The sequence below is a fragment of the Pinus tabuliformis genome, chromosome Q (assembly GCF_031772625.1).
Source record: "Pinus tabuliformis cultivar Carrire ecotype Pingquan chromosome Q, CPIR1, whole genome shotgun sequence".
Taxonomy (NCBI): domain Eukaryota; kingdom Viridiplantae; phylum Streptophyta; class Pinopsida; order Pinales; family Pinaceae; genus Pinus; species Pinus tabuliformis.
The window spans coordinates 1,101,474,935-1,101,487,020 of NC_142296.1; positions in this window are offsets into that span (position 1 = coordinate 1,101,474,935).

The window sequence follows — 12,086 nt, forward strand, 5'->3', positions numbered from 1 at the left end:
TAGAGCAATGTTGCATAAAAATTAGGGCTACGCGAGCGAATGTGGAAAACGTGAGGCAAGAATCCAAGTTAGGGGATGGAGCAGACAGGATTGATGGAGTATGGGTAGATGGAGAGGTATTACAGGCACTCTGCAAGTTATTTCTCAAGCTGAACAAACAATGACTTGGAAAACCAATGACCTAGCTACTTTACTCTAATCTGACCTAAGTAACAGCAAAGGAAATGAACAAAAGTTTATTTGCAATGAAATCACGTGAAATAGATATGAAAACTAAGCAATCATGAACCTAAACACGTAACCAAAACTGGTATCAATTTCTACAAATGAGAATCTAACACTAATGATTGCATGGTGAGGCAAAGACAGTGTTTTTGTTGGCAGCAAGGTCACCTTTGTCCTAGCTCACGATCCCACTGAGGGAGAGGTGAGATCAGAGGTGCTTGAAGGCCTTTTTCTGAAGATATTCCCTGTTATTAACCTATCAACTCAATCTGAACATAAAAAGCCTTTCTAATCATCAACAATGACCTAGGTAACCAACAAGATTTTAATCTACCTGACAAAAATTATTTTGCAAAGACATAAAAAGCAAATAACAGTACACAAAGGAAGACTTGGCACTTGGGTTGGGCCCAAATCCAAGAGCTATAGGCTCCTAAGAAAAAATCATAACTGATGCCAAATAAAGCTACTTTTCATTACTCAAAAATAACCATGTCACAAGAAAGTTATACAACAGTAGCTACGAAAATGACAGCACTATAGTGCAAAATACAATAGTTCAAAAAGTAACCTACGAAGGTTGGAAGCCTTCCTATTTATGCACTACGAGGGTCTCCAACAGCCATACTTAACTCGAGGGGCTCGGCTGCTCAAACTGCCAGTGATCAGTCACTTTACACAAAACTGCTCGGCTGCCCTTGGGAATCCTTTTTGGTGGCTTGCTGAACTTCGAGCTGAGGGTGGAGATTTCAAGGAAGGGGCCATTTAGTGCAGGAGACACCCTTCCTACGAATCCTCACCCTTTTTCCTTCATGCTTGGTTGTTATCTAGCTCATAAATGCTTTGCTTTGGTCCAAAATTTGTCCAAAAACCTGCAACAACCACGTGTTAGCCTTCTTGGTCAAGTGACTACCCTCATTCGTTCAACCAACATAAATATACTCAAAAAACATGCATAAACTATGAAAAATGGTGGATTGATGAAGAACAGTAGGCAAAATGAGCCCAATAAGTTACCTAATTCGGGGCTAATCATCGGTTATGCCTGTCAACATGTTTTTATTATTTTCTCTTCCCTTTCCTTGAGCAAGTTAGGCTCAACAATAGCTATATCTACTAGGTTGTCGCAACTCAAAGGTGTGTTGAATTTTCTACCATACAAGACTGGAAATGGGTTCATCTTCAAAGATGCTTGGTACCCATTATTATAAGAAACTCCATCAAATGGAAATAGTCTATCCATTTGGATGGTTTGTCCATCACATACATTCTTAGCATATATTTAATCACTTGGTTGAATTTTTCTGTTTGACCATTTGACTTTGGAAAATATGTTGTGCTAAAGTTTAAATTAGTTCCAAATCCCTTAACAAAATATATTAAAATATTTGATGTAAACTTGGGATCCTTTTTCTAAAAATAATTGCCTTTTTCACAACATGTAGCCTTGCATTTCCCTTCATATAAATTTCAACAACATTTGTTTCCTTATGTGTTGACTTCATTGGAATAAAGTGGGCAATGTTAGTGAATTTTTCCACCACTACAATGATAAAATCTTGTTGCCTCATAGTATTGGGCAATTTTGTAATAAAATCAATATAAACAACTTCCCATTTACACTCAAGGATGGGTATTCGTTGTAGAAATATATTGGATGTTTATGTTAAACTTTAATTTTTTGGAATTCTAAACACTTGGATATATAATCATCCACCTCTTTTTTCTTACTTGGGCAAAAGTGTTGTTTCTTAATAGATGAGATTGTCTTTTGGTACCCTGTATGTCCAACATAAGGAACCTTGTGCATTTCATTCAACACTATATTTTTCAGTCCCTAAGAATTTGGCACATAAATCCTACCTTTATACAAAATAACTCCATCTTTTCCAAATTCATAATTCTGGTGGTTGTAAATTACCTTGTTGTAGATTTTTTTTTATTTCCATCTATTTTTTATCTAGATTTTCAACCTCTAGAATTTTGATTTTTAATTTCATACAGTTATGGCTATAGCATATGTTTTGCGCACCCTTCTACTGAGTGCATCAACCACATCATTTCATTACCTTTTATGTGATTAGTTTCAAAGTTATAATCAACAAAAAATTCCATCAATCTAATTTTTCTATCATTTAATTTGGTTGTCCAAAAAAGTTCTTCAAATCATTGTGGTCAATTCACAATTCAAACATTTTCCCCATGAGGTAATGCCCCCACTTTTTTAAGGCATGCATAATGGCTGCCAACTCTAAATCATAAGTAGCATAAATACTTTCATGTTATTTCAACTTCCTTGATTCATAACATATCACATGCCCATTTTGTATGAGGATTTCTCTAAGCTCATCTTTACATGAATTAATGCACACAATGAAATCTTCATTTGGATCACCTATCTTCAGTATTGGCACACTTGATAATAACATTTTTAAATGTTGAAAAGCCTCTTCACATTTATGATAGGAAATGATAGGATGGACTATTTTGGAGAAACCCTCAATAAATTTTCTATAGTATCCTTTTAAGCCCATGAAGGATCTCACCTCTATCGCATTTTTCAGTGTTGGCCACTCTTTGATTGATTTGATCTTTTCTAGGTCTACGACTATCCCCTCCTCTAAATTGATATGACCCAAATAATGAATTTGGCTTCGATAAAATGAACACTTACCTAATTTGACATATAGTTGATGTTCTCTAAGTACTTGCAACACCATCTTTAAATTTTGTTCATGTTTTTCCTTAGATTTTGTTAGGTCCCTATACTACTAGTGTAGTCCCCATATTGTTATTATTATGCCCCATAGAAAACCACTATTGTTATTATTGTGCCCTTACATTATTATTGTTATGTCGGCTCTGATTATATTATGACCCCTTAGACTCATATATATAGAAAGGAGGTATTTTCATTTGTATCATCCAAGAATTATTCATTTGTGTAATGTAAAGGAGGTTCTCCCCTCGAAGAGGCTTATTTTGAATGTGTTTATCTATCTTTTATATCTTTTTGTGAGCTGGTTTCATAACATTTGATATCAGAACTCATTCAAAAGTTGCAGAAGATCCCAGTTCAATCAATACTGCCAGAACTTGACAAGGAAGGAAAAATCATATTGGAACCTGAAGCAGTCACAGAACCAAGAAGTCAATAGCTATGAAATCGATCAATTTCAGAGTATCTCATCAAGTGGAATAACTTACTCACTGAAGATTCCACATAGAAGGATGATAAATTTATACAGAAGCATCTAGAACTACTCAGGCGTTGAGGACAACACTTTTTGAAGGAGAGGGGCATGTTAGGTCCCTATACTACTAGTGTAGTCCCCATATTGTTATTATTGTGCCCCATAGAAGCCCACTATTGTTATTGTTGTGCCCTTACATTATTATTGCTATGTCGGTTCTGATTATATTATGACCCCTTAGACTCCTATATATATAAAGGAGGTATTTTCATTTTTATCCATCCAAGAATTATTCATTTTTGTAATGTAAAGGAGGTTGCCCCCGCGAAGAGGCTTATTTTGAAGGCGTTTATCTATATTTTATATATTTTTGTGAGCTAGTTTCATAACAGATTTTGAATACAACAAGATGTCATCCAAAAATACAATAAAAAACTTTTCCAAATAAGTTTGGAAAATACCATTCATAAGGCACCTGAAAACACTTAGTGCATTAGCTAACCCAAATGGTACCACCACGAACTTATAACACCCATATCAAGTTTGAAATAATGTCTTGCTAGTATCTTTCTCCTTAATCCTTAACTTTATGATACCTTGATCTTAGGTCAATATTCGAGAACACCTTAGATCCCCTGAGTTGATCAAAAACCTCATCTATTCTTGGCAAAGGGTATTTTTTTTTCAATGTTATTTTGTTTAGACGCTTAAAAACAATACATAATGTTAGTGTACCATCCTTTTTTTTAACAAAGAGTATCTAGCCACCCAATGGTGACATGCATATGTACCCTTTCTTTAAGTGTTTTTATAATTACAATTGTAATCCTTTGATTTCTAATATTCTCATCCTGTATGGTGTTTTGGACGCTAAGGAAACTCCAGGTACCAAATATATAGAGAAATCAATATTTGTTTTGGGTGGTAAACCTTACATTTCAATAGATACATATTCAAATTCCTTAAGTAGCTAGAGGACTTGAATGCTTGGTGCCTAATCCTTAATTGCCTCCTCCATGTGGGCTGCATAAATTTGACACCCTTTTTCTAAAAAATTTCTTCAATTGCATGACTAATATTTCCCTAACTGAAATTGGCCTTGGAATTCCTTGTAGTTGTCTTTGCTGACCATATTCATCAAGGAAAGTAAATTCTTTATTATAACAATCTAGTATTGCATGAAGTTTTTCCAACCAATCCATTCAAATAAGGAAATCATTTGATCCAAATAGTAAGATGTTCAAATATACAATTGTGCTCAACATATTCATGTTAGTTTGACATTCTTTTACAAGTTCAATTCTTCTTCTTATAGTTGTTATAACTAACTGAACTAACCAAGCGTTTCCATACTTGATTTTAATTAAGTTAAATATTTCAACAATTTTAGGATCAAGATAGCTATGACTAGCTCTAGAATAAATTAAAGTGGCGACATGTTGGTTATTTATCTTATCTTAAACTTCAGTCATATGTGCTCGATGATTAGCCTGCCTATTTTCCAATGTTGCATAGTTCCCAGGAACACTTCTACTCATGTCATAAATTGTATCAACTCCTTGAATGTGATCTACACTCCTCATTTTGTTTCCTTCATGATGGTTGTCCCTATACATGTATTCTTCTCCAAAACCCCAACACTTGATGGGTTGAAATATCTGTCTCTTACTTAATGAATCAACCCCCTTTAGTTCACTATGAGCTGACTGAGTTTGTTTATTTTCTTGAGAATTGTTCTTGAAAAATGAAGATTTAAACCCCTTCTTCCTTTTCTCAACCTTGTCTCGTTTGTTTCCATCCCAAGTTTTATAGAAGCCTGGTTTGTTTTTTCCTTGCTCATAAAGATACTCTACCTTCCTCATAGTTTCATCCAAATTCCTTGGTTCATCAAATTTAATTATATCACCATAAAATGTGGAAACCAACTCACAAATCTCTATATTTTTAACCTTTTATCATTTGTAAATCAACATACCTCAACAATTTAGTGAATTTTTGACCATTCTCTTCCATTGTCATATTTCCTAACTTGAGTTCAAAGAACTCTTTAATTTCCCTTTCATAGTAGTCCTTTCATAGCAATTTCTTTTGAAAGTACTTTTTAATTTTTCTCCATGATATCTTCTTTTCATCCAAGTGTTTTACTTCTTGGAGTTGTTCCCACCACAAATTCACTTTTCCCTTCAAGTGGTAGATTGAAATTTGTTCCTCTAAATTGGACCAGTAAATTTGTAACTGGAGATATTTTCTCATATCCAACAACTAAAATTTAGAGTCCTCTTCCTTCTTATGATCACCATTAAATGTAGGAGGATTAATATTCCTAATATCTTGTTGCAAACTATCCAAATCAAGTCTCCTTCCTTGTTATATCACTAGTGATTTGATTGGACTACATCATGAATTTGAGGAAACGTACAATCTCTTAGTTGAATTCCTTGATGAGTGATGGTGCTGCCTAATAACACTCCTAGAACTCCTTGAATCTCCAACATCTTTATCCTTAACTTGTGAATCATGTTCCTTTTCCCACCTAGAATTATATATCTAGTTGATTCTCATGTGTAAGCTATTCATGATTTATAAAATATGAGTGTTAATTTGTTGTTGTTCTCTTATCAAGCTTTCTTTATCAACATTGTAGTTGAGCACCTCCATTTTTAGACTCGTCATGGCCTCTTATATGTCTCTATCCTTTATCTCATCCCTTCCATGCCCATTGTACCATGTTTTAAAATTACCCGTGCTAATATTCACACCTCTAACCTCTTATTCAAGGCTGTAAGAACCTTGAATATTCACTTCTCTTCTAGTCCTCATGTTGGTTCTGCCTTGTAGGCCACATACAAGCTTCTTTTAAATTTTGTGAAATTTCCCATCTTTAACTAAAATCTAGGTTGATAGATGTATTCTTTTATTCAATATATTTATATTGACTATCCATTTTCCTAAACATGAGTTCCAAGCTAAAAGTTATGGACTACGAAAGTTTTGGCTAATTTAACCCAATTTCCTATGTTCTGTCATAGCAAGCTTATGTTAATTTTATGAATAAGTACATACCAAAATTTCAAATCCATATCCATGGTTATATTTTGTGGTATATTAGCTTTCTATTGACTACTTCGCTTCCCTAATCTAGGCCCTAGTTATAGAGTTACACTTTCTATAAGTGACTACATATCCTATATTTCCTTTACATTGTTTTAGTCATTAATTCTTCATATTCGCTTAATTTTGCATTTGTAATATGTCATTCAAAATCTCTCTCTAAGCTCTTTTATTTAATATGGATACCCCACCTGTACCAATGGTACAAGGTGTAGGCAATTATCGTGTTTTTCCACTACTTGAAAATGTCGTTTATGGATTCGAAAATGCTCTGTAAGTAAACGACTTTAGAAATCAACAAAACAATATGAGAATTTGCTAAATTTTTGGTTTTTTAGTACCCTAGTCCAATCATATATTCCTATAACTCTGCTCTATAATTATTCTTGGTTATATAGACCTTCTCTGTGCACACTCCTATTGGAAAATATATGCCTATATATATATTAGTTTCTATTTCTCATTCGACACAAACTAAATTCACAATCCTTTTCTTATATTTGACACACATGCAATTACCCTCTTTGAATTTCCATACCCACATAAGACCGATGGTTCACATGGTAGCTTCCACGTGGCATTACTTGATTGACTATGGTTGCACATGACATCCATTCTCCAATTTTCTTCCATGATGAACAACTTGCAATCTTGCAAATCCAATGACTAAGATCATTCTGATCCAACAACTCAAATTCATATAAGGCCTAAATGTGCATGTTAGATAAGGTGAAGTTAGATTGTACTATGTATAAAAGGGTGAAAACAATAAGAATTTAGGATACATAGATCATATATCCTATTGAGCTATTAGAAAGACAAAGTTTCTATAACTCCATTTCTGTTATAATTTGAAGTTCCATTTTCTTCCTGAATGGTGTGCTGAGATTTTGGATCTACCTGCCTTCTTAACCCAATGTTAGTCTAAGGAGGTAGGACCCCCTCCTTAGTCAGGTACTATTGATATTAGTAGATAGTTGTAGCTTTACATTAATTCTTTATTTTTTTTTTACATTGATGCAATTTGATTAGCCTACATTTTTGTAATTCCTTTAATTAACGTTTTTCCAATTCCAATTGTTTATGTTGCATGAATTCCTTTAGATTATATTCTGGTAAATAATGCAATTTCATTTGATTATCTTGATCAATTTTTTTTTGTTTTTAATTTTTTTCAACTCTCGAGCATGTATTACTCCAATTCAACAATAGATTTAATACTCTTTTTCTAGGATTCAATCAAATTGTTTATGGTTTGATTCAAATACTTGAGTTATATTTTATTTATTACATAAGCAAATGAGTGATTGATAAGTTTATATTTCACTGCATTTCATCATCACTATAATTGCAAGTTTGTTACAACCTACAAGATTACTTTATCACTTTAGCAAGTCACCTTCTGACTTATGTGTGTGATTTATTTTTAGCCAAAAGTGAATTTACTTTTCTACAATTTAGATTAGACTTGTGACCTTTACATTTTTACGAAGTGTGGATTATATTTTGAGCTTGGTGTGAAATTAGCTGGTGAATTGATGATGCATTATAAATCTTGAATTGCAACAACTATATAGATTACTACAACTGCATTTACATAAATAGAATTCTACTAAGCATCTATGGTGCACAACAGTTTGTAATTTTTGTATGAATTCTAGATTGACAATTAAATGAACAACCCTCCAATTGTTTGAGAAGTAGTTCAAGGATAATAGAAAGGCTCAACACTTTTTGGCGTTGATGCCATGGAATTACCATTAATATAATCACCGTTGTGTTGTAGTTTTTTTTATTTCTAGATGAATTAACATTCTTTTATCTATTTGAAGGATGATTTGTTAAATTCCAAGAAGTATGGATCATTTGTGTATATTTATTTTCACTTCAAAAGACCCCTTTAAAAGGAAAATTGTAGACACATCTCAAAGTCAGGAGCACAATTAACTACATCATTTAACACCTACAACTAGCTCCCTTGCTAAACAAAAATTAAATCTTCTACCCCAAAGTCAGAAACTGTACAAGGTCCTGAGCAACCAAAAATATTGTCCCCTGAAGATTTGCTTAGAGAATAGTTACTATTTTGGAGGATTTATCTATCTCAAATCTTCGAAGGTACTTCTAGAGCAAGAGCACAAATAAATGACACATGATAGTTTCAAGTATGATGATTCTACTTTTCGATTCCCCATACCATGGATAAATGCAAAGACTAAAATTTAGAACATCCCTCACTCCGATCTCTCAAATTTCCATGGTACATCACAATAAGACCTTGACACCTTATTTCTTGAGTTTTATGTACTTTTCCATAATTATGATTACATGACTAATGCTCAGAAACTAAAATTATTCTCTTCCATGATCAAGAAAGTAGCCTTATGTCGATTCATGAGCCACAGTAAAGGCACCATCAGATCATGACATCAAATTAGGTAGAAAATTTTGGAAAATTATAAGGACTATTACAAGGATAAGGAAAGGAGGGAAGAAGTATTTAGGATGTTGAGAATGAGGAAAAAATACTTGAGGACTATTTGGAAAGGTTCAAATACAACCTACATAGATCAAAGCAAGAAAATATGGCTCCTAAAACATTGTGTGTTTTATTGTTGAGGAATACAGGATAAATGCATGGAACTCCTCAACCTAATGGGTGGAGGATATGTCTCCCAACAATCATACAATGTTATTACGGAACTTTGTCAAAGGCATTCACGTGGAATAACAAAAATATGCAGAGGCCCATGGGATGTATTGACAAGGATAGGTAGGACTATTGGGAACATAATTTACCAAAGATGAAATGGGAAACATGCTATGGGAATTTAAAATAGACATACTAAGTTCCCTAATATCCCACTTGGATATTGTGAAAATTAAGGAAAAGAAGGAAAAGGTAGATCTAGCCTAAACTATCTTTTCACAAAATGTAGGAAACACCCATTGAAGGAGTGCCCCTTCGACCAAGTTGAGACTTGTGGAATATGTAGTAACTACCATGCGATTAGTAGTTGTCCTTATCTACTAGGTTTAAAAACTTTATATCATGAAATGGATGAACCTAAAAAAATATGATTTGTTACACAAAAATGATCATGGAAGTAGAAAAAACAAGGTATGATCCAAGATGCATCTCAATGTTTTAATTCCTATTGACTAATCCCACTTTATAATATTCCTCTCAATAGTGGTGTCTACCTTTTTAGCCTTAGATGGTCCCTCATATGCCTCAACATATTTGTAAACAAGGGTGGCGAGGACTTGCATATGGAGGACCCAACAAGTCCCTATGTAGCCACCCATGCAAACCCTTCCACCTCCTCAATTGCAGGAATCCACATCTGCCCCTTCATGACCCCAATTTCCTACCCAACCTTTATCTAACCCTAATAGTGGTATACCAACTCAACCAACTAAATTTGTTGGGCTCACCACCTACCCTACTTACTCCATCTCTTCTATGGACTATGCCGATATTCATCTGAGATTTGAGAAGGCACTAATATGAGAGCATCCTCCTGTGCATATCGAATATTTTAATGAGGAAGCTTGGAATGAACCACTTGAGGAATAATTATCTTTATAACCTTTGAGAACTGAATAAGTAAGTAATAAAATCTAAAACCCACATTACCCTAAAATATTAAGCTTCGATAAACCTACAATTAGCTCATAATTTGATTTCTTAGGTGAACTAAAAAATATGTGTTTCCACCTTTTCAATCTATCAAAGATGTACCTTGTTATTCAAAAGTGGTAAGGGAATTTCTTTAAGGAGGCTTGACTGAAGACGAATACATCCATAGAATTTCCACGTCATGGGTAAATTATTAGTTTTGATTATTGGGGGGGTGTCCTCACTACAAAATACTATAATCTTGGTTTCCCCATGGTTAATGTGCAAGTCAATAACACCCTTATCCAAAACAGACTAATATACCTACGTGCTACTATAAATTCTATGAAATGAGATCATGGAAGCCCTAAGGCTCTTTGACCTAAGATAAACCCCCATCGTGCTTCTACTTGTTGATATGATCATTATAAAAAAAAAAAAAAAAAACGAAATTTTAGATGTTGTTGTGATATCCGTAGACTCGTGGCAGTATCCCACTAATTTTATGGTCCTCCAGCCAAAATCCTCCTTGGGGGCATACCTGCTCATCTTTGGATGACCATGGTTAGACATTGCAGAAACATACATTGGCTATATATATGGGAGTATGATAATGTCCCGTGGAACCTATACTAGACAACTAACCTTATGCCCTTCTTTGAAGCCTAATATATCTCCTAAAACACCATTTTGGGTCAACATAGAAGGAAGTGAAGAATAATAGGTAGTCCATCATGATTTATTTATTGATCAATATCTCACTATCAGATAAAAGAATAAAGATGAATAAATCAATTATTTCATTGCTTCCTCTTCCTCTTCCTGCTATGCACATGCTATTTAACACTTTCTACATCTGTATATTTAGGATTATATTAACTCGAAAGATTCTTCATCTTTAGAACATGAGTCCTCATCCAAAGAGAAACAAGAATATGTTGGAAATACTGGGGGGGGGGGGGGGGGGGTGAATTGGTATTTTCCTTCCCGACTAGTGTTTTACCAGTTAAACCATTTATATTCAGAACACAAGATGAACAACAATAATAAATGATTTTATTAATATAATCTTTGCAGTAAAATAGATACAATATATAAGTGGTTGAAATCAATTGCTAAGCTCCAACTTAGACTTTGGTGAGGCTCCAACCTCCAGAGCACCAACTCTATTTCACCAAGACACCAATCTTGGACTTAGGAGCACCAACTCCCAAGGACTTCAATCCTTCCATTTCCTGAGACATCAGTCCCAAAGACACCTATCCTTCCTACTTCTGAGGCATCAACCCCAATGACTCCAATCCTTCTTACTTCTGAGGCACCAGCCCCAAGGACTCCTATCCTTCTTTCTTCTAAGGCATCAACCCCAAGGACTCCAATCCTTCTTACTTCAGAGGCACCAGCCCCAAGGACTCCAATCCTTCTTACTTCTGAGGCACCAGCCCCAAGGATTCTGACCCAATCTTGTCAGAGCACATTTGATAGTAATGTTCTGCTCCCAAAACTCTTCTCTACTAAGTTCTGTCTATTTATAGATTCATTGTAGTCTCCATGCTACAGCATCAAAGACAGCCAATATTCTTATGAAGAAGTCTTTACAACTCTGCACACTACCCACACATAGTCTCCAATAGCTTTCATGCTCTCTAATAATATCTTCACATAGCTTTATTTAGTCTACTATTGGCTACACTAAGCTCTGCATAAAGAACAACTTCCTGTTCAAGCTTAGGTTCTCTGCTGGCTACTTCTCCCCTTCGACTGTCTGCTGTCCTGTTGGCCCTTCAACCCTCTTTCTGTTCTGTTGGATCCTCTCACTGCCTCTGTCTCCTCTAGCTTATTTTCCATAGCGTTCAACAACCTTCCATAGCATTCAACTGCATTCAACTGCGTTCCTATTCTCTATTTTACTTGTTTTTTTCATTCCCCCATTC